Raw genomic sequence first — 24,732 nt, 5'->3', positions numbered from 1 at the left:
CTGATGTACTGTTTTTCGAACCTGATTTAGAATTTAAAGTAATCAAATTACTCCAGCCCCGTTCCCGAAACAGCCAGGCTAGTTAGAATTTTAGAACGACCGAATAAGGCTAATTCCGTTACCGAAACAGACGAACTAGCCGAGTCTCGTTTCCGTAACAGTCAGACTCCTTTGAGATTAATAATCAAATTACCCGAATTCCGTTACCGAAACAGACGAATTCGTTAGAATTTATTACACTCGAATTAGGTTCGCTTCGTTACCGAAACAGACAAGCGTCCTTTCCCTTCAATAGTGTTCCATACACAATGGCGCCCTTAACATTTATTTTAACCGGTTTGGTTCAAATTCAGATATCAGGAAACACACATTTTTAGCTCCAACATATATTCACAGTTTTAAACTATCTAATGATACTTTAGTAATTTAATCAGACACTTACGGATTCTGAGATTCACTTTCACACTCAGTACGCTAAATAATAAATGCATCTAATATATATACAGAGAACGTCTGTTTACTTTAAGCAGGCGCGCGCCCTGTACTGAGTACAAAAGATTTTTTTTCAGAATTCCTGGTCTTACCTCAGTCAGCTGAATTAATTCTGATGCAATCCTCAGACCTCTTGAACCATCCTCTGGCTACCATTTGTTAGGATAAATCTTTTGTTCAAAAGGTCCTGAAGAAAGCAGTCGAAGGAAGTCCAGAAAGTACTCTTTAAAACACTTTATTAAGTGTAAAAATGATCTGTGAATATATATCAGAGCTAAGCCGGCCGGCGCTCCTTTTCTCCTGCAGTCTAGACACACCACGTAAGAAAGAGGCCGAACCTTTCTCCCCGCCGGTTTTTAAACTCAGCTAGGCTCCTCCTCCTTTACTGCTGGTGGAGCCAATGAAATGTGCTAAAGAGGCCCAGGCTCCGCCCTCTGCCAAGAGATTATGGCAGCCGCCATTTTGAATAGACCATGTGGGGGACATGCGGCATGCATGTCGTAAAGCTTGGAAAATGCCGTCAAATTTCCCATATTAAATGTACGTCTTTGTTCTGAAAAACCTAACAGTACTTAATAATAATCCCTATTAATCTATTAAATCTGATAGAGCAAAATCAGACCTAGAAATATTACTTGTGTTCGAAAAATTTACCACTGTGGTCAAATTGTAATAAACGAAACATTTATGAATTATTACTAAACCTGCAGTTTCATCAGTTTATACATCAAATATTCTCAATAGGAAACTCCATCCCCTGTGGTGGTCCTCGAGAATGTATGAATTAATTAAATATATAAACTAAATACAGATTAATTAGATTTAGAGTTGCGTAACACTCATCCCCCTGCAGACTGTACCCACCGAGTCTGGAGGAACAATATTTGTGAGGGTTGTTCACTTCAACCCTAAATTAAATAAAGTGGTTAGTGAACATGAATGAATGAATGTTTGTGTAGTAAAATGTAAAAGTTTATCTCTCTCAGATTTTACCACTGACCTACACAAACACCATGTGATCACCTTATTTAATGTTACCTAGTGGGAGCTCTTGGCTCTGGTGCTTCGCTTCAACAAGCTCATGGTGAGGTGTCCACATACTTTTGGCCACAGTGTACACAGTACTATGGTAGTACATTTACTGCAGTGGTGCAGCAGGTGGTGCTGGTTTCACACCCCCAGCATCCCAAACTCCATCCTGATCTGCCGACACTGGCTGTGAAATGTCCACGTTGTCCTCACCGGGTCTGTATGGACTTCTAATAGGTACCAACACCCACCAGCTCCTGAGAACATGACAGTAGGTGCAGTGGGTATAGACTGGCATGCTTTTCAAGATGCCCTACTGGAACATGTCTATCCTGGAACATGTAACCTCAGAGATGTGAGTTAGAACAGTACGTCCCTGATTGGCCGATATAACAACACACTTCCCTTACGAATATCTCATCAATAAAATAATAAAGCAGCAGATCTGAATGCAGACGGAGCAGAGAGTGAAGAGTCCCAAACACACAGAATAAATCATCACCAAAATTACATTTCTTCCACTTATCAGATGATTTTTCCCCCCATGTAAACACACTCAGTGTTAGCATTAGCAGCAGTGTGAGCATCAGTGTTAGCATTAGCAACATGATGGAGGTCGCTGGAGTTCAGAGCTCAAACACAGAGGTGCTAAAGAGACTCGAGTATTTTGTTTTCTCCATCTGTTCTCACTCTGCAAAACTGCTGTGTGTGTGTGTGTGAGTGAGAGAGTGTGTGTGTGTGTGTGTGTGAGAGAGAGTGTGTGTGTGTGTGTGTGAGTGTGTGTGTGTGTGTGTGTGTGTGTGTGAGTGAGAGTGTGTGTGTGTGAGAGAGTGTGTGTGTGGTATTCGGTGGGTGGTAGCTCTCTCTCTGTCTCTTCTCTGTTGTTCATGGTTGAAGTGTGATGACTCTCAGCAGCTCGTCTCTCCGTCTGTGTAAAACTCACTCTGTTCTCCTCCTGCTCCTCCACGCTTCATCACAAACACACGGTCACATGACCTCCTCGAGCGGCCCGTCGCACATCTGATGGGAAAGCAACACGACAGCGATGAGCACCTGTGATTAAGGAACTGGACTTATTACCACAAGTCGTCACCCTTGGGCCCCTGATCAAGGCACTTGACCCTCAATTATGTGCATTGTGTTGCATCTCACACAGAAGATGAAGTTACGATCAGGTGTAAAAGGAACATCCAGGAGATTTTCAATAAACAACTGCAGGGATTTAAGGTTTTTTACCCCCCACAGTGCATAATAATATCAAAATAAATTCAGCCTGTTATTAGAAGAACCTGAGTATGTGGACTGTGTGTGTGTGTAAGGTCAAGAGCTGCCTATGCAACATACTGTACCTCTTTAACCCCCCCCCCCCCCCACACACACACACACACAGAGATACACATGCGTGAAAGGTATGTGTGTTACAATGGAAAAACACAAGAGTTCTCAAATATAAGTGTGTGTGTGTGTGTGTGTGTGTGTGGTATAACCATTGACACTAGAGAATGACAACAAACGGAGTGGAACTGGAACCCAGAGTGAGAGTGTGTGTGTGTGGGCTGCAGCTGAACACACAGCTCATCCCCAAAACATCGACATTCCCTACAGTGGCTGTTTAGTCTCTGTGCAGCCAAAACGTAATTACCCAACACTCACTACTGCTGACCCTATGCCCACTCACATCTGGTTCACACACACACACGCACACGCACACGCACACGCACACACACACACACACATCACTAACACCAGGCACAGCTCCTGTAAGGTTGACCTTTATCAGTAAATAAAGTCTTTCATGGTCACTGGTTCTGATTGATCACATTGCTCATTTTATCAATCGCTGTATCCCGGTCAGGATCACGGTGGGTCCACTTTCACCAGGAACACTGGGCACAAGGCAGGAATACCCTGGACAAGGCATGGATCCATCGCAGGGCTTCAATCATCCCTCTTAATAATAATAATACCAATAATAATAATAATTAATAATAGTAATAATAATAATTAATAATAGTAATAATAATAATAATAATAATAATTAATAGTAATAATAATAACAAATAATAATAAGAATCAATAATAATACATAATAATTATAAATAATAATAATAATAAATAATAATCTCACTCACTCTCACTCACTGTCTTAACCGCTTATCCATTCAGGGCCGCGGGGGGACGCTGGAGCCTATCCCAGCTTTTCAATGGGCGCAAGGCACACAGTAACACCCTGGATGGGGCGCCAGTCCATCACAGGGCACACACACACATACACACACACACATTCACCTACAGGGCAATTCAGTGTCTCCAATTAACCTGACTGCATGTGTTTGGACTGTGGGAGGAAACCGGAGCTCCCGGAGGAAACCCACACATACATGGGGAGAACATGCAAACTCCACACAGAAAGGACCTGGACAGCCCCGCCTGGGGATCGAACCCAGGACCTTCTTGCTGTGAGGCGACAGTGCTACCCACTAAGCCACCGTGCCGCTCCATAATAATAATAAATAAATAATAATAATAAATAATAATAATAATAAATAATAATAATAATAATATGTAGCAACCAGTGAGGTTTTTTCCACTGGTGTTTATATACAGTGTCACTAAACATCACCCCATAAACGACTGATAGTGAGTAGATAGAACTGATTAGACAGCAGTGTTGTGGGCTCAGTCTGAGTAGTGTGTGTGTGTGTGTGTGTGTGTTAGCTGGTTAGTTAGCAGTGATGTGCACACACAGCACATGGCTCTATATGCTGACAGATTCACGGTGCTGTAACGATGCGGCAGTGTTAACGTTGGAGAACGAGCTGTTTTCAGACTAAACCATTAAGAGCTTCACTGACGGCTGCAAAAATTTATGATGCTCTTATTTTTCTTTCCATCTTGGTGCTTCCACTCTGTGGTCTTTCGTTAAGTCGCTCGGCGTGGGGAAACGCTGATGAAGATCGAGCAGGCTGTGATTTATAGAGCTGATGAGTGATTAATAAGAGTTAATCTAGCGTGGAAGGATAACAGTTTCATTCTTTCTGTTTTATTAATTATACACAAGATTGAGATATTCTGCAGGTCTGATCCTGACACACAGGAACGGTCCTGCACCCCTCCCAAATATCCCCAACACCATTCTGGTCCTACTGGTACTCTGGATATTGTAACTGGGTGTAAGAGTGAATGTGTGGTGTCTGGTGATGCACTGGGACCTTGTTCAGGTTCATTACTGCAGGGGTTTATTGGTTGTAGGTCCTTGTGGAACCAGCAGGGGGCAGAATGGTACTGCTCTCATGCTGTTATCATGCCCAACACACACACACACACACACACACACACACACACTCAGCTCAGCTCGATTGAGACACTGGAGTGTGTGTGTGTGTGTCTTGAGAAGTTCACACATGTTCTATAATGTGACATGCTTGACAGCACTTTAGGATTATTCCAGCTGTTATTCAAGCTAATGCTTTACAGATGTGCACATACACACACACACACACACACTCACTCATTCATCTACATCAGTGTTTAGGACAGAGACTTTAATTCAGGACCCGTCCTTAATCACTCCTGATAACTACACAGTGAGCACATGAAGCCCTCGATATCGTTCACTACAGAGGAAACAAACACAGCAGTTCAGTAACAGTTCAGTCACTGCAGCTGAGATAAATTAAACTCTATAAATTGGAATAAATTAAATATAAAAGCTGTAGTAGTGAGTAGATTTAACATGGTGGTAACATTGGTGAGATTTTATCTGGAGCTTTGGTGTTTGTACAGTGGTGGCGCCACTTAGGAAAATATCCAGTTCACTCTGTGTGTGTGTGTGTGTGTGTGTGTGGTGCTAAAAATATTAGCAAACCTCTGAATTTCTATGAGTGACGGGAAAACGTCCAAATGTAGGAAAAGGGCGCCTGTGTTCCCTCAGTCTGAGAGAGGGAAGTGGTGTGTGTGTGTGTGTGTGTGTGTGTGTGTGTGTGTGTGTGTGTGTGTGTGTGTGTGGGTTTACTCTATTAGAATGAAGTGGAGGTAACGCACCTTTTACGAAATGATTCCGTAGTTTTAATATTTAATCTATTGTGCTATAGTAATTATGGACAAGTAATCAGAAGGTTGCTGGTACAAGCCCCATCAGTGCCAGGTAGCCGCTGTTGGACCCCTGAGCAAAACTGTTTAAACTGTATCCAGTCACAATTGTAAGTCCCTTTGGATAAAAAGTGTCTGCTAAGTGATACATTTTTGGGGACTGGACTAGTCACCACCATCGAGTTTCTGAAGTCCTCGGTTCAAAACTCTGTGTTGCCCCGGTCAGCTGGGGGGCATAATTGGCAGTGCCTGCAGCAGATACTAATTGGCCACCGTATCTGCAGGGTGCGGGCCGGACTATGTGTGTGTGGGTCTTTATACGCTGTGTAAGGACCATGATTGGCGGAAGAGACGTCCTCTGACATCATTTATCTGGCTTATGTGTATTTAAAGTCGGCTTTATTTAAAAACTTTTAATAAAATAAACATGATACACCAAATTCAACATCCACAGACCTCAGTGTGTGTGTGTGTGTGTGTGTGTGTGTGTGTGTGTGTGTGTGTGTGTGTGTGTGCTGCTGTGACAGAGCTGTGAAATTTCCAAAAGTGTTTTTTTAAGAAGTGAAGTGTTTACCTGTGTGGGTGACAGGAGTTGCCATGGCGTTCTGTGTGTGTGTGTGTGAGACAGAGCAGCTTGTTTGTGTGTGTGTGTGTGTGTGTGTGTGTGTGTGTGTGTGTGTGTGTGTGTGTGTGTGTGTGTGCCACCACATCGTCCCTTTGTAAGAACATGTCGCCATAAACACTCAGAGCAAAAAGCCTCAGTGAGTCTCCCAAAATAAACAGCTTTCATGTTTAGTCCTTACAGCTCCATTACAATAACACACACACACACACACACACACACACACACACACACACACACACACACACACACACACACACACACACACACACACACACACACACACACACACACACACACACACACACACACACACACACACACACACACACACACACACACACACACACACACACACACACACACACACACACACACACACACACACACACACACAGCAGAAACGACACAGGGGGCTCGTTCACTCAGAACTATTACTATTATCAGTCCTCTTTAACCAGCTCATCCAGTAAGCATGTAATGCAGTTACTTTAATCACAGTGAACATACATTATATATGTGGACACTCCTAATTATTTACCATTGCTTTGTTCTGGTCAGGGTCACAGTGGGTCTGATTCACTGGGCAAAAGGCAGGAAACACCCTGGACATAAACACACACACACTTAAGGTAATATCTACACATGACACCTGACTGTGTGTCTTTGGACTTGTGAAAGGAAACTGGAGCTCCTGGAGGAGAACCACACAGACACAGGGAGAACATGCAAACTGAAATACAGTGAAATAACTCGGGCCACCTGGCCAAGAATTTGAACCCAGGATCTTCTTGCCGTGAATTTAACATACGATGACTGCCCAAAATACCACACCCTAACACACCTCATTCATTCATTAGTACGGGATAGTGCAACTAACGAGGCTCCTGTCATTTAACACTGCGATAAAACCCACACACACACACACAGATCAAACATCCACAGTGTCCACCCTCACACACCCCCTCACACACTCCCACACACCATCACACACTTTATCCAAGAACAACTTTAACTCTTTTACACACAAAATCTTTTCAGTCGGGGTGGAATAGAGGAAATCTGCTGAATGTCACTAGCTGGCCTAAAGATTCAAACCAACACACACACACACACACACACACACACAGTGTACTCTTATGTTCTTATTGTATAGACTGAAGGTCGGTGTGTATACACGTAGTTTATCTGAATATAATTAGTGTTTATCATTTTATGTGCATTTGCGATTTAAACATTGTGTATGACGTGTGTGTAGTATGAACAGTGGTTCTTTACGTCTCTGTTCTCAGAAGTGTGTGTGTGTGTAACGAAGCAGTAAAATAAACGAGGTTTTCTTTGCTAAGTGTCTGTGAGTATTTTCACATGTCAGACTGATGCAGTGCAGTCAGATAGGAAATTCTTTAATGAGGGAGTTACTCACTCACTCACACACTCATGATTATTGTAGAAAATCATCAGTCTCAGTGAGTGACAGACTGGTGATTCTCAGAACTGTAGCTGTGTAACGTGTTTATTATAGATTATAATGTGATATAAGATCAGGAAGATCTGCGTATCTGAGTGTGTTGGTTATTTGGTTGATTGTGGTATTTATAGGTTGTTTAATAAAACATTTGTGTCACAGTTTTAGGTTCTATTGCGCCCGGGGGACAGGGGATGATGGGGATGGGTGTGTGACTCTCCGTACACGATACTGATCCCTGTGTAAACACACCCTGCTACACTAGTGTTGGACGACACAAACACACTAGCAGCGATGCCATTAGATCTTTTTATATATTTGTTGCAGGAACAGGAAGTTTGAGAGTGTGGTTTCCCTCGGCAACCCCGGCTATCCAATGATGAATGGCGCTCTGTGTGAAGGCCAGAGAGTGTGTGTGTGTTAGTAAACTTATAAAGCCCACACTGATGCCCTCTCAAGCATCTGAACTGTGATGGAGGGAAACTGTGTGTGTGTGTGTGTGTGTGTGTGTGTGTGTGTGTGTGTGTATGTGTGTGTGTGTGTGTGTGTGTGTGTGTGTGTGTGTGGTGGTCTGTCATGTGCAGCGATCGGTAAATTAGTGCTGTAAATTAGCGTAGCAGGTTTGCTGGTGCCATGTCGGTTTTGGTTGGCAAAACTGGCAGTGCTAGGTGCACACACACACATGCACACACACACACACACAGTGGCACGTGATTGGCGTTTGGGGAATTGAGTGTTAGTCCAAAACAAACATGAATTAAGCAGAAATCTCAAAGTAAACACATAAAATCTGTTTCTTTAAATATAAACATGATCTACAGCTCTCATTATAGCTGTAATGGACCTATTAATAATAATGAACCATTAACATTAAAAATTACACTTCTGTACCTCTATGTGTGTGTGTGTGTGTGTGTGTATCTGTGTGTGCGTAAGTAATTGTGTGTATAGTGCTATTTGGCTACTTATACACGATTACTTACACACACACACACACACACACACGTTTACTTACACACACGTTTACACACACACACACACACACACACACACACACACACACACACACACACACACACACACACACACACACACACACACACACACACACACACACACACACACACACACACACACACACACACACACACACACACACACACACACACACACACACTTACCTATACACACACATGCTTCAGTCACATGAGGTTCATTAATCTGAATTCATGGTGGTAAATGGTTTTCTATGATTTTTTATGGAACTCTCAGTCCTGCCTGCACAGTCGACTACAAAAGCATCAAACAAAACACTACCATGTGAGAATAAAATGAATTTTTCCTTTTTTCCTTTCATCTTTGTTTCTTTATTTTAAATGTTAGTGTAGTTTCTCTTAGCTTACTAGCAGTGACTCAGGTGAGGCAGAACGAGACAGAGCATTACACGTTGTGCACCTGATTGTAAGATCTGATTTGGGACATTAACTTTCATTTATAAAACCAGTTAAATCAGAATGAATTTCCAAACTGGAAGTCAGCAACAGTAAAACTGCTGCATCAGGGCTAAATTGCTAACTGAAGTAGAATGGTGGATCATTTTTGGCTGAAATGGCAAAACCAACTTTACAAGCAACACCAGTGGCAGGGTTCCAGTGTGACCGTTTCTTTATTGTATATGTGTGTGTAATGATGTCTCTCAAGCCAGAGAGAATAGACGTGTACGTGTACGTGTGTGTGTGTGTGTGTGTGTGTGTGTGTGTGTGTGTGTGTGTGTGTGTGTGTGACGGTACTATTTTTATATCTCTCTTTAAGAGTGATTTATAATGTTTGCTCACTGTGTGAGTTTCTGCGGTCGCACTGATGGGTTTCGAAGCATCCGAAGTGTGTGTGTGTGTGTGCGTGTGTGTTTTCAGATTCTGGTTTCAAGGTGCATGCCAACTGCTCTAAATGGAAAGTTGAGATTGGGTAAATTAAGACCTACACACACACAAACACACACACATCTCGACTCCTCACAGCTTTTCCAGCTTATTTGTCCAAGTACTGAGGAAATATTAAATATCGCACACTGGAGACGAACCCGTAATGATCATCATATGGTAAGCAGAGGGGCAGTGTGTGTGTGTGTGTGTGTGTGGTTGAAGAGAAATGAGAAGATAAGTACAGGGAGACAGACTGAGGTGAGGATAGATGAGTTTGGATGAGAGTGGGAGTGAATAAGTGAGGTACAGAAGAGTAAATGATGGGATTTAAGACAATAACTCAATTTGTTCCACTTTAGCGGCTCTGTAATAGAAACTTGAACGTTAATGAGCCAAAACCTGGTTTGGACTGCTCTGGATGTCAGTGTGGTTTGTGATGGACAGAGGTTCCATGTGGCACCGGCACATTCTCATCATCATAGGAACGCTGATGGAACACAGGAGGGAACATGCCCCCGTCCCAACTTTTTTGGAGAATGTTGCATCAAATTCTAAAAGAAACAAATCACAGATTCTATTTCATATTGTAAGCTCTTCTGGAACTGGGAATTGTAAAATCAATCATAGTTTTACGGCTGTGACATCGATAATGATTAAAATATGATGCAGTGTAATCATATTTAAATAATAATTCCTAAAGCTGGGTTTGCTGAGGCATGAAAACTAAAATTAAGAAACCTGATCACTAATCTTTAGTCTGTAAACTCCTTATTTCTGTACTGATTAGAGAAACTGACCCTAGTAAGAACACAGGGTCTGTATTTTGGGTAACAAGGTGAGGAGTGTAGACGTCAGAACATTAAATGGGACGCCAAAGTTAAACCAGGATCCAGATGATAGCACAGTGGGGTCTTCACTCAGCCATTATTATTCAAAATGAAAAGCAGGTCACGCTGAGTGGAAGAGGACAGCAGGGCGACTCTATAACCAGATTATTGGAGAATGATCCGCTTTAGGTGTGTGTGGCCGAACACGTTTAAAAATAAGCAAACTGAACCGTATCTGCACCGCAAAATAACACTTAAGGTTTATTTTTCTGCTCGTTCGTTTCCTTCGACAGTCCGAGGGCTGAAATGTCAAACTAAGCACTTTTTCCTATCATTCCTCCCTTCAGTGGTGCAGAATGGACTGAGGAATCATGGGAAATGTGCCAAAGACCGTCTCTGAACTTCTACTGGCATGGAGAAAGAGGAGATGAATAGTGTGTGTGTGTGTGTGTGTGTGTGTGGTGTTGCTTTGATAGCTGGAGAGCATCAGTGTGTGCTGTTGTTAGAGCCGTCATCCCACTGCGCTGCTGGAACCCTACACACACACACACACACACACACTAGCATGCTGGGTGGGCCGCACGCTAGTGACATCGGCAGGGTCGCGCCCTCCAACACACTTTACGCCCAATCGCATCTCAACAATGCACCTCTCACTTTCTCCCTGTGTGTCTTCTTTAGTTTTCTCTCTACATCTACAGGTCTCTATCTCACTACCACTCTCTCTATCACTCTCTCACTCCATCACACACTCTCACACACTCTCTCTGGCTGATGTGAGTGTTCTGGGTTTCTTTGTTCAGCAGATTCTGGATGGTCTGGAAAAGAGGAAACTTAAATAATCGTTCATGAAGAGCACACAGACCTGCACACGACCCATCTAATCCCATAAACCCTCTACACACACACACACACACACACTTCTTAAATACTGACCATGTGTGAGAGGTCATCAAAGACAAATCTAAAAGAAAATAAATCATTCTAAAACAAGTAATTGTGATGAACATTTATAAGTAATAAGAGTTAGAACATGTGTTTATATTACACTCTTTATTTTACACCCCAAAATCCTGAAGTTGTTAATGAAACTAATCTACTACTAATAACTACAATTCCAGGACAATAAATATAAAGCACAGTGAATATAAAATAGTGACTTAACACTAGTGCTGTTAGTGCTTTTTTAGGGGGATGCTTTAAAAAGGACACAGAGCGTAAAACCTGTTCCAGATCAGGCATGAAAATCAGTCAACAAATAAAAATCATTTATTTATTTCATTAATTAATTAATTAATTGTATTTATTAAAATCCATTCAAAAATAGAGATATCTATATTCTGCAGAAAAAAAACTTCAATAAAATAAAACCATCCAGCTGTGATAAATAAAGAATAAAAAGATGAATGAAGTACCAGCTTTATAATAATACCAGCTTTGTCGTGTGTCTGTGTGCTTCAGATTCGTTATAGCAGACAGGTTTTAGTCAGTAAGAATATCTGGTCCTGTTCAGCCACTGACATCAGCCTGTGTTTAATGCTCCTCCACCCATATAATAAAGGATCAGGCACCTTCAGATAAACTGGAATGTTAATTACTAGACACAAAGGGGTAAACACTGCTATAGCTCCAAACATGAGGCCAGCTCTAAATCAAGGTCCATGGATTTAACTAGATTGTTCTTAGAAGGTGCTTCCATACTTGTGACCATATAGAGTATGTCAAAACAGTGTGGACACCATTAATACGACGTGTTACTGTAATATTCTGCAGGTAAATTACAATCTAAACTCAACATCACGTCCCGTTACAGCTACTGTTCGTTCCTGAAAGCTGGAGAACATAAAGACTTCCTGCTCTGCCTGTTCGAGGTTAAGTTCTGCACAATCGAGAGGCTAAACTCCAACCTGTCAATCAAACCCCCAACGCCTGTAACCATGGTAACAAACAAGCTCAATGATCTAAAACAACAGACGTGGAGTTTCAGTAAAGCTTAATTTCCTGAAGCTTTACCCTTACATCACACATGATGTTCTAATTACACAATAACATCAACTTAAATGAGCAGGGTTTAATCACAGCCCAACCTTACTCTTGCACATCCCTGCAGTCAGGTTCAAAAACACTTTTAATGCATGTGTATACTAACCGACCAGCCCACCAGTAATCCCTGCTTTATGTGTTCTTGTGTCTGCTGCTTCTTCTAGAAATGGAGTTTGCACATTTTAATGGGACGCTGTAAGTTTGTTCCTTAATGGTAAACCATCAACTGGTTTTGGTTTAAAAGAACTGGCATCATTTGCATCCTCAGATCACACAGCACTGATCGTGATGGAGTCGACACTCAGAAATAAAATCATTAGTGTTTAATAAGCGCAGAAATAAAAACAGTATTTAGTGAAACAGAACACGATCTACAAATATCTCCTGTAGCCTAAATACATACCTCGTCCTCATCCTGCCCTCATAAAGTGTATCACAACTAATGACCTGCCTCACAGTGTGTGTGTGTGTGTGTGTGTGTGTGTGTGTGTGTGTGTGTGTGTGTGTGTGTGTGTGTGTGTGTGTGTGCACTCTTAAAGAGTCATTTGAAAACGCGCCTGCCGCATTACCCACACTGAATGAGCTCTTTATTAGACGAAATAGATTTTAAATAAATTACACACACCACTTCGGCTGGGTAAATATCACTGACTGCTGCCTCAGAGACACACACACACAGAGAGAGAGAGACAGAGAGAGAGAGAGAGAGAGAGACAGATGAAGCTAGACAGTTCTCCAACTGAGACTTTGCGACTACTTTTTATTTTTAAACATGTGGTAGACATTCCTGTAGTTCTATTTCCCGGAACCATTATTAGAGTTGGTGTGTGTGTGTGTGTGTGTGTGTGTGTGTAATATGCACCATATGATGGTTTAGCTAAAATTACCCATAAAACAAACAGCAATGCAGTGACTGAGAATGAAAATAAAACATCAATATTAAAACAATACAAATGCAAAATTCACATTTTTATTATAATTATTAATTATTATTATTTTTTATTATTAATATTATTGTAATTATTATTACTACTTAATAATATTGTGAATATTTAATTGTTTTCATTATTATTGCTTTATAAAAATATATTTTAGATGATAATTTTATCACACTGATTAATTTGTGCTGATTATATTAATTTTCTTCTTCTTATTATTATTATTATTATATTCCAATGTTGAAAATAATCTTTTATTACATTATTTTATATAATTTTCAATGATTGCATTTTGTTATATTAATTCATATTGTTTATACTGTATAGCATTATTTTATATTATATTACATTATTTTATATTTTTTATATGAATTTATTTTATATTAAATTCAATAACAGTATACTATATTACTTTATATTATTTTAGATTGTACTACACTGAAATGAAAGTGCATTTTACTGCATTAAGTTATTTTATATTACAACAGTAGATTACATTACACTACATTTTATTATTTTAATTTTATATTGCATTACATTAAATTCTGTTATTTTATTTGATATTATATTAGTTGTTAAGGCTGAGGTAAATCATTTATTTAGGAAAGGTAAAGGGGTGAAACCAGGACTGTTGTTTCTTACAGTGTTTTAGTTTAGTGATCTTGAACATGTAATTAAGTTTAGATCATTTTTCTGGTTGAATTCATTATTTTGAACAGATGAAAAGTAAAAAAGTGGGAACACTCACCAGCACCAGCACCAGCACCAGCACCAACCATCGTGGTTCCACAGTCGAAAATAAAACACACTGACCGTTACGTCCCGCACACGGACAGGAAACACGACCTGCTCTACATCAGTGTGTTTCTGCAGAAAATCAGCCAGGATTCAAATCAGGGACGATAAGTGACCTAAACATAAAATTAAATTAACATTTAGTGAATTATTCACATATTTTAAAAAGTCACATATTACTCTCTACAGTACGTTTATTTTATTACCTACTACTATTAATAATAACAGTATTAATCAAATACAAATTCTACTTATCTTTAAATAATCATTATTTATAACTAAATAAATATTTTGTATGAATTATTATTATAATTAATATTATCTATTATATCAGTAATAATAGTAATAGTGGTAACATTATTATTATATATTATTACATATATTATTATTAGTATTGTTATAATTATTTAACTATTATTTTTATTACTATTGAATTATCATCATTACATTACTGTAATTATCAAAATAATTATTACTATACTTACTATAGATATTATATTAATATCATTATTGTTGTTATATTGCTCTATTGTTAAGTTATCATTATCATCATTATTACTATTATTGTGATTATTATTGTTATTATTAGTATTGTTGTAGACAGTTGGGAGCTGTAAACAGAACACAGGTGATTTATTGATCAGAGTGAAACATTGAAGTCTCTATAACATGTTAACATTTTGGGACTGGGCTTTGACACATTTCGGGGTGCGTGTCTCTCACTCTTTATTTCCCCCCACTCACTGCTCACTGGTTTCTCCACCATCTGGTTGACCCTGTTGTCAAGGGTACATACAGAATTAGGAAAAGTGGCCTTGTTTTAAACAATTATATAAAATTACCCTAATATCTAAAAACACAGAGGGAGAGAGCGGGGCAGGTACTGAGGCGTGCGTCAGCTCACATTTTCCACTGAGCTGCGGGTGCGTGTGGATGGCGTGTAGCTTCACGTGTACCGCCTTTAATCTAATCATGTCTAACAAGCACCTGCCAGTGACTGAGCTAAGAGAGGTCAGGGCCCCTCACCCCCGGGGTCAGCACCGCTGCACTCCCAATTACACCTCTCAAGATCACACACTTCTACTACACCATCCTCACACACACACTTCTACTACACCATCCTCACACACACACACACACACACACACACACACACACACACACACTTCTACTACACCATCCTCACACACACACACACACACTTCTACTACACCATCCTCACACACACACACACACTTCTACTACACCATCCTCACACACACACACACTTCTACTACACCATCCTAACACTAACACACACACACACACACACACACACACACACACACACACTCACACACACACACACACACACAGAGCTGTGAACAGGTGAGGAGTGTGTTTACAGAAGCACATCACCAGAGGGAGTATGACACCATGTATCCCTCCTTCATCACACCTCATTCAAGTTCAACCTTCATCAATTGTACCTCACAGCACATGAACACACTGAAATCAGTTTCATCATTCAGTATACTGATATTAATCATCATGGTTAGTTGAGTAGATGAGAATCAGTGCTGTAATGTGATTAAATATTGTCGGAGCGTCTCTATGAGCAGTATAAACAGCAGCAGGGTAGAAGGATAAACCAGAAGCTGCTGTATGGATTACTGTTAACACTACAGAGCTTTAATCAGTCCTGCAACACACACACACTTCCATTACCAACTTTCACCCTCATTAATATCAATGTTCACAACATGAGTGTGTGAGTGGGTGAGTGGGTACATGTGTTTTCCCGCTATGTATCGATGCCCTGTCCAAGGTTCCTGCCTTGTGCTCAGTGTTTCCAGGCAGCACCCGACACAAGCAGCCCTGACCAGAAAGAAGCAATTACGGCAAATGAAAGGAGGAATGAATGAATTTTGCTGTACACCCGCTATGTGTGCCTGAGTGTGTTTAAGTGTGTGTGTGTGTGTGTGTGTGTGTGTGTGTGTCATGACCCCTGTCAGATGAGCAGACAGGCTGGCAGTTGGTTGAAGTAATTTACAGAAATTAACCCTATTTAACACTTCCTGTTCCGAAGAACTTAAGGAGCCGCCATCACACATGACACACACAAACACAATGGTGTGTTTTATCAACAGGACACATGGATGGTTTATTATTCGTCCCTGTATGTTCATTCCAACGTGTTCCTCTCCCAGTTTAAATGTTTATCTCCTCTGTAACGGATTAGCAGCTCGTCTCTGTATTGAAATTTGTTAGTAATTCTGGCGGGGTGATGTGTCAGTTTCTGCTGTCAGTGATGCTACTGTTTATACTGCAGTACAGGTAAATGAACTCAGTTTATTCACCCTCACCTGCACCAGTGCTACAGAATGGGATCGACATGGATGTTGGTTCTAATGTTTTGCCTCATCAGTGTAAATACATGTAGTCAATAAAACAGATGCACTCTGTAAAACCCCTCTAGGAGTAACGTGTGTGTAAAACAATTGTGTGCATGTGTGTGCGTAGCAGGTGAGAGTGTTTAACACTGGCCGTCTGCTCCACTTAACACCTGACACACACCTCCTCTACGCTGACCTCTGACCCTCATCCAGCTATTTTCTTTCCTTAGTGTGACAGAGTGAAACAGTATACATCTGTGTACAGGTCCAATCACACAGGTGTTCATCCACCCACACCCACCCACACCCACCCACCCACACACCCACACACCCACACACACACCCACACACACACACACACACACACACACACACACACACACACACACACACACACACACACACACACACACACACACACACACACCTTTCTCAAACTTCAAAAAACCATCGATTCCTCTTAATGGTGCAGGAACAGAACAAAAAAGGGGCCGGGGGACGGAGAGACGCTCCCGTCAATCAAATAAGTGTGTCTTTTTTCATTTATACAACCCCCAGTTCCGGAGGAGTTGAGACATTTTGAAAAACGCAGTAAGAAGAAGAATCTGTGATGTGTTCATTCTTTTAAATATTTATTACTATAAACACATTTAAAAAAAGTCAGGACGGGGCCGTGTTCCCCCCTGTGTTCCATCAGCATTCCTATTCATTTCTACTTTTTAATGCAGGTGGAACTGGGAAATGGTCGCAGGTTTGTGAGTGGAATTTCTCTCTTTTTGCTCGACACGAGACTTCAGCTGTTCAACAGTCCGTGCTCGCCATCATCCGTACATTTTCAATAGGAGACATTTAGTGCTGTCTGAAAGCACACATATTCAACAATGGTTTCCGTCTTTTTGACTTCATTGTTTTTGAACTGACTGACAATATTCTAACAAAGTTTGGCACAAAGTGGTGAGTGAGTTACGACCCATCTCATAATGCTTGTAAAGACTTTGAGTCTCTGATTTATACCTGTGATTCCCTCACCTGCTATTAATTCACCTGCTTACTGTGGAACCGTTAAACACTGGAACTTCATTCTGATGAAATTAATTCTATGAACATCTTACTCTTATTTTACCTCTGTCCCAACTAAACGTGTTTCTGTTTACAAACTACAGTGAAGTTAATCAGTGAAACATTGGAAATCTGTTTACTACTTTCATCAGTTAAATAAAGATGAAAATAAACACATCACAAATCTTCATCTTCTGTTTACTGCCTTTTACTAGACTTTTTTTTGTTTTTGCATTCTTATAGTGTCTTATAAAGTCTTCCATTCTGTATTATAGTGTCTTTGCATTCTTCAGAAATCTACAGTTTCAGGAATCTAAGAGCAAATTTCTACATATGAATTCAGGAAATGGAAACAATTAGGTCAGTATTAATAATATACATTATGGGACGCCGGACGCGTCTAAATTCAGATGTTTCTTTTTCCAGTTCCACTAACAATTTCTTCTCATGTATGACTTGGCAAAGAGCTGAGCCATGAGATCCTGTATATAATTAGGGGCTAGAAAACACAATTCTTAGCCACATCTCAGTTTTCTATTCAAACTATTCTACATGCATGCACAGATCTTCATTATCTGTTTGTTTAAAAAGGCTAAACATTTAATTTAGTTTGGGATTTATTTGCTAAGTACTAAGTAAGTAAGTATAACACTAATAATACTAATTAAGCATTCTCCTTAGTAGTGCTGTATGTGATTTAGGACACAGCACACATCTTTCAGCCTGTCACACAAATAGTATAAAATGTTAATATGATTATTACAGTAACGGTACGAGGTGAAGGAGACATCAGTCACTGGTTTGAAATGGGAACATCAGCAGCAGCTTTTAGCCTTAACAAGGCTTAAGGTTTAGGCCTGTTAAATACCATACTGTGTTTATGTAGTGTAATGGAATACGCTACCGCTCAGCCCCGACCATACATACTCGTACAGCTCCAGCGTGCTGGTTCAGTTAGATCACACATCTAACAAACTAACCACTATTAGTAAGCAAGCCCTGAATAATCGACAACAGTTCCAACCTGCAGTGTCATCTTCATCATCACCTCAGTGTCTGTGCACATTCTAATAAGATATTTTCTTTTAAACACTGGCATTTGGGACACAGCCAAGTGTCCATCCACAAGCTGCATTAACGGCTGACAGCAGCACAAAAGCGCTAAGGTTTCACCTCCACACACCTGAGCTAACTGACTTTTACAGGTAAGCCTGATCCATCACCCCCACACACACACCCTCCCACACAGGATGAATGGAAAAGTAACAGGTGAATAAATAAATAAACCTCACAGAGAGGTGTGAAGCCCAGAGAATCCTGAGGGATTTCTAAAGCCCTCTGTACTGAAAGTGATCCGTGTGTGTGTGTGTGTGTGTGTGTGTGTGTGTGTGTGTGTGTGTGTGTTAGGGGCGTAATTGTGGTGAGTTAATTGGTTGTGATGAGGCATTAATTTTTAATCCATACATGCAGAGTAACTCAGAGCGCTTACTGATAAGGGATGGATGTCTTTTGTCTTTGACTTCACACCTCTCTCTCTGTCTCTCGGTCTGACAGTAAAGAATCAGGTTTATCGTTTGGCTGACAAGAGCTCCTCTCTCAGTTCTTTCCCTCTTTTGTAAATTATTTAAGCTGTTGATGAGCCAGTAAGTACCATTTACAAAACCTCACGATATCATCGCTCTACAAAGCAACATTTTTACTCTTATTTGCGACTCGAAACATAAAGACAAACATTACTCTGGATCATCAGCGTGAGTTCCAACACCTGATCACATTCATGTTTTGAAGAGTCATTCAGCCAGGATAGAAACTTCATGTACATCACGCAAACAAAGCCTGCACATAAAACCGTCTACTGTTCCAAAAGCAATCAAGAAAGCTGGTACAATTAACGACACCCTCAGTGACGGGCTTATTTCAGACACTACATACTGTAGTACTTGAATTTGTAATGTGAGACACAGCCAGGAGGAGAATAATAAGAACTAGCAAGATTCACACATTATTTATTTGTAATTATACATCTAGGAAGCAGTACACAGTGTGATATGGTATGTTTTATACAGTGTATCACAAAAGTGAGTACACCCCTCACATTTCTGCAGATATTTAAGTATATCTTTTCATGGGACAACACTGACAAAATGACACTTTGACACAATGAAAAGTAGTCTGTGTGCAGCTTATATAACAGTGTAAATTTATTCTTCCCTCAAAATAACTCAATATACAGCCATTAATGTCTAAACCACCGGCAACAAAAGTGAGTACACCCCTTAGTGAAAGTTCCTGAAGTGTCAATATTTTGTGTGGCCATTATTATTTCCCAGAACTGCCTTAACTCTCCTGGGCATGGAGTTTACCAGAGCTTCACAGGTTGCCACTGGAATGCTTTTCCACTCCTCCATGACGACATCACGGAGCTGGTGGATATTCGAGACTTTGCGCTCCTCCACCTTCCGCTTGAGGATGCCCCAAAGATGTTCTATTGGGTTTAGGTCTGGAGACATGCTTGGCCAGTCCATCACCTTTACCCTCAGCCTCTTCAATAAAGCAGTGGTCGTCTTAGAGGTGTGTTTGGGGTCATTATCATGCTGGAACACTGCCCTGCGACCCAGTTTCCGGAGGGAGGGGATCATGCTCTGCTTCAGTATTTCACAGTACATATTGGAGTTCATGTGTCCCTCAATGAAATGTAACTCCCCAACACCTGCTGCACTCATGCAGCCCCAGACCATGGCATTCCCACCACCATGCTTGATTGTAGGCATGACACACTTATCTTTGTACTCCTCACCTGATTGCCGCCACACATGCTTGAGACCATCTGAACCAAACAAATTAATCTTGGTCTCATCAGACCATAGGACATGGTTCCAGTAATCCATGTCCTTTGTTGACATGTCTTCAGCAAACTGTTTGCGGGCTTTCTTGTGTAGAGACTTCAGAAGAGGCTTCCTTCTGGGGTGACAGCCATGCAGACCAATATGATGTAGTGTGCGGCGTATGGTCTGAGCACTGACAGGCTGACCCCCCACCTTTTCAATCTCTGCAGCAATGCTGACAGCACTCCTGCGCCTATCTTTCAAAGACAGCAGTTGGATGTGACGCTGAGCACGTGCACTCAGCTTCTTTGGACGACCAACGCGAGGTCTGTTCTGAGTGGACCCTGCTCTTTTAAAACGCTGGATGATCTTGGCCACTGTGCTGCAGCTCAGTTTCAGGGTGTTGGCAATCTTCTTGTAGCCTTGGCCATCTTCATGTAGCGCAACAATTCATCTTTTAAGATCCTCAGAGAGTTCTTTGCCATGAGGTGCCATGTTGGAACTTTCAGTGACCAGTATGAGAGAGTGTGAGAGCTGTACTACTAAATTGAACACACCTGCTCCCTATGCACACCTGAGACCTAGTAACACTAACAAATCACATGACATTTTGGAGGGAAAATGACAAGCAGTGCTCAATTTGGACATTTAGGGGTGTAGTCTCTTAGGGGTGTACTCACTTTTGTTGCCGGTGGTTTAGACATTAATGGCTGTATATTGAGTTATTTTGAGGGAAGAATAAATTTACACTGTTATATAAGCTGCACACAGACTACTTTTCATTGTGTCAAAGTGTCATTTTGTCAGTGTTGTCCCATGAAAAGATATACTTAAATATCTGCAGAAATGTGAGGGGTGTACTCACTTTTGTGATACACTGTATATCAGTAGTGGAAAAGTTTGTGGCTCACCACAGTCACATGACAGGTCAGAATTCCCTTTTAATATAAACTCTAGTTATGTTCCGTTTGGAGTCTAGTATTAATGAGATCTTTCTTCTCTACTGGTTTCTTACACCACTTACAATCCACTGAAAATAAGCAGCACTGTTGTGCAACATATTTGTAACCCAAATGTGTAATAGTAGAGAGACTGCAGTCCTATGTGAACTCTACATATGCAATCAGACCTTTAAGCTTTTGTCACAAAATCCTAAGGGGAAAAAAACCAATATAATATTACAACTACAGTTTCCTGATAACCTCATTAATTTCCCCCTCTTCCAGTGTTTTTAGAGGAAATTAACAATGTAGTAATTAGTGCATCAATAACAGTCTACTGTATCACTTGTTTTTTTAAGCTGTAAGCAGCATTTTACTATAAATAAAACATGACATTATATCATGGTAATATCATACATCAGGATTTAGTAATCATTTATAAAACTGATATAAGTAACATGACGCAGTGCTCTATTACAGCAGCCCACCGCAGCTGAGATTCTGGTTAGAATCTCAGTGGTGCTGTCAGCCTGCCAAGCATCTACACAGACATGATTGGCTATGTCTGGGGACGATCGACACCCTGCGATTGATTGGAGCCCTTAAAAAATGTGTGCACTGTTACACCCTACCTAAAAACAAGTATAAAAATAATTCTGCACCACTCATCAGCACTTTAATACTGCTGATCTCATCAGCGCTCATTAATTACTGACAGACAGGCTGTAAAACTTAAACATTCTCATTAGTTTGGCATTCTTAGTCACTAATGGTCCATTAATATAAAACAAGTTTCTTCAATTCCTGGTCTGAATGGAATGAACACACACTCAGACACACTCCAACACACTCAGACACACACTACATCATCATCGTGTGGTTGTGAGTGTTTCCCTTTCCTAGTGACCTAATAATGTGTACATTTCTAAATCAGCTCATTAACCGCTTAAGAGAAAGAGAGAGAGAGAGAGAGAGAGAGAGAGAGAGAGAGAGAGAGAGGTCATTAGTTAGTAAATGTACAGTGAGGAAACACCTGTTCTGTTGCTTAATAAAGTGAAAATACCTCAAATAAATCTCACATACAAAGTCTAAAGATAAACAGACTTCTAATGGGACCCCAATACAGAAACACTAAAGTCTCTCCAGCACCCCAAGCACTAAATCAGCCTCTGCAAACCACAACTGAGTGCACTTATACTTTTGACTCCTAAATCAACCTGAAAGCCAGAGGTTTATCCAAGCATTTAAACACACAGTGCTAACATGCTAAAACACTAATGTATGATTATACTTTAAAACTTATGGTTTGAACTAAAGACCTCCGGCTGTCTCACTACAACGACTGCAAGAAAAAGAAGGAATGATTGATCTCACTAACAACAAACCCAAGACAAGTATAGACTTCGCTCTTTACAGATTCTTGTCCGTTTGAATCTAATCCAGATGTGTTTAACAGTTTGCTGCCGTTCAATCAGACAGATAAGACAGCAGCGACTGCACCCGTGTTCTGACCAAAATTCATTCTTACTGAACCAGATTAGAGCTCATCTCTCTGTATCTGGTTAGATTGAAGGTAAAGTTAAGAAACCTTGTGCAGGATGTGAATGTTAAATAAACATCATTCCTTCTCACAAATTCTCTAAATTTAAGTAAGTGCATGTGATTTTAACAACCTCACACATACACCTTACATGCAGTCTATGTTTTCCTGGTTAGTTCTCTTTAATTAACAAAACAACTGACTCAAATAGGTAGAAATGGGTAAAATGACCAGCCTTAGTGTCAGATCTACTGTGTAAAATGAACTACACCCCCCCCACACACCAGACATGTTTCGGCTGATGGGCTACACTTGGGAGTATTGGAAACACTGGGTACATTAATGTAAGGAATTACATTAGCATACATTGCTGTGATTCATATTTTATATTCTTGAACTTAAAAAAGCTAAAAATAAACCTAAACCCGGCTGTGACCAGGTGAGGCTGTACATGCACGTCTGAGATGGTTGAGCCACTACATCAACACAACACAGAAGTAAACAAATGTGTAGCATGAACATATGGATAAAGAAGCAGGGGTGTGTGTGTGTGTGTGTGTGTGTAGATGAGAGTTTTGTTGTATAGATTGTGTCAGTGTTGCGGTCAGCTCATCCATCAAGTGCAACTGAGCGGAGCTTTCGTCATACACACACACCTGAGATTCTTGCAGGTGGAAACTGTAAACAAAAGAGGTGTGTCAGGCGGGTTATTACTGTACCTCACACACTTTTAGGGAACCTGACTCTGACTGTTGCCCACCTGTCTCAAAACCCCATTACTAAACAAAAGCACCTTTACATACCCCCCTGCCCACCACACACACACACACACACACACACACACACACACACACACACACACACACACACACACACACACACACACACACACACACACACACACACACACACACACACACACACACACACACACACACACGCTGTGCTACAGGTCTGATGTTGTGTTATTTGTTTATCATTTGAATGAAACCCGCATACTGTCCATCGCATGCGTACAACCATTGTAAAATACACACGATGCAGAAACATTGTGCTGATTGGTTGAATTGTGTGTGGCTGCTTAGCCATGGAAGCTCAATCCCGGGCGCTTGTGATGAACATTTCTTTTGGCCATGTTGTACAGAACTCTGTACTGAGTGTTAATATAAGCACACTGTGGTCCAGTTTATTATCTGTAGATTTACGACTGAGCTGTTGTAATTCCTAAATATTTGCACTTCAGAATAACAGCACTTAGAGTGGAGCAGCTTTGTTAGGGCACATATTTGTTAAACTGTATGGTTGGAAAGGTGACATGCTATGATGAACTCGTTATATGGAGATGACATGACTGTATAATTGATTTTATGCACGTGTTAGCATTTAGTGTGGCTTAAAAAGAGTTAAGTGTACACAATCAAGTTGTGTTCAGTATTATTGTCTGTTTGCCAATAAAACATAGTAGACTGATATTGTTAACCATGTCTTGTTCAAGAAATATATTTATTGAATATTAATACAGCTACTAAATGTGTGTGTGTGTGTGTGTGTGACTTACACATTTACCACCGCAGTACTGATGCTTTTCCAGTGTTGATACAGTCTCTCTATGTGCAGCAAACACTCAGAAGTTCAGGTGATCATACAGCTCATGGAAGGAGAACGTCATGTGACTGAGGCATGATGAGGCATCTGAAGAGCAGAGGAACTGAAAACAATTTAGAGAAAAAGACAGAAAGGGTTTATTATCATAAAACATTCATTTAT

The 24,732-nt window shown here is 40.6% G+C and overlaps 1 long non-coding RNA gene across 1 annotated transcript; it reads right to left on the bottom strand.

The window, feature by feature from the left end:
- Positions 1-1,059: 1,059 nt before the first annotated feature.
- LOC134336341 (uncharacterized) lies at positions 1,060-24,695 on the bottom strand. Its single transcript, XR_010015718.1, has 3 exons — positions 24,524-24,695; positions 14,179-14,341; positions 1,060-2,541 (listed from the first exon to the last, which is right to left on the bottom strand). It is a non-coding gene; the product is annotated as an uncharacterized LOC134336341 (long non-coding RNA).
- Between the last annotated feature and the right edge of the window lie 37 nt (positions 24,696-24,732).

This window comes from Trichomycterus rosablanca, chromosome 22, assembly GCF_030014385.1.
Source record: "Trichomycterus rosablanca isolate fTriRos1 chromosome 22, fTriRos1.hap1, whole genome shotgun sequence".
Lineage (NCBI taxonomy): Eukaryota > Metazoa > Chordata > Actinopteri > Siluriformes > Trichomycteridae > Trichomycterus > Trichomycterus rosablanca.
The sequence above is the reverse complement of the archived record's forward strand: the minus strand, read 5'-3'. Positions and strand labels throughout refer to the sequence as shown.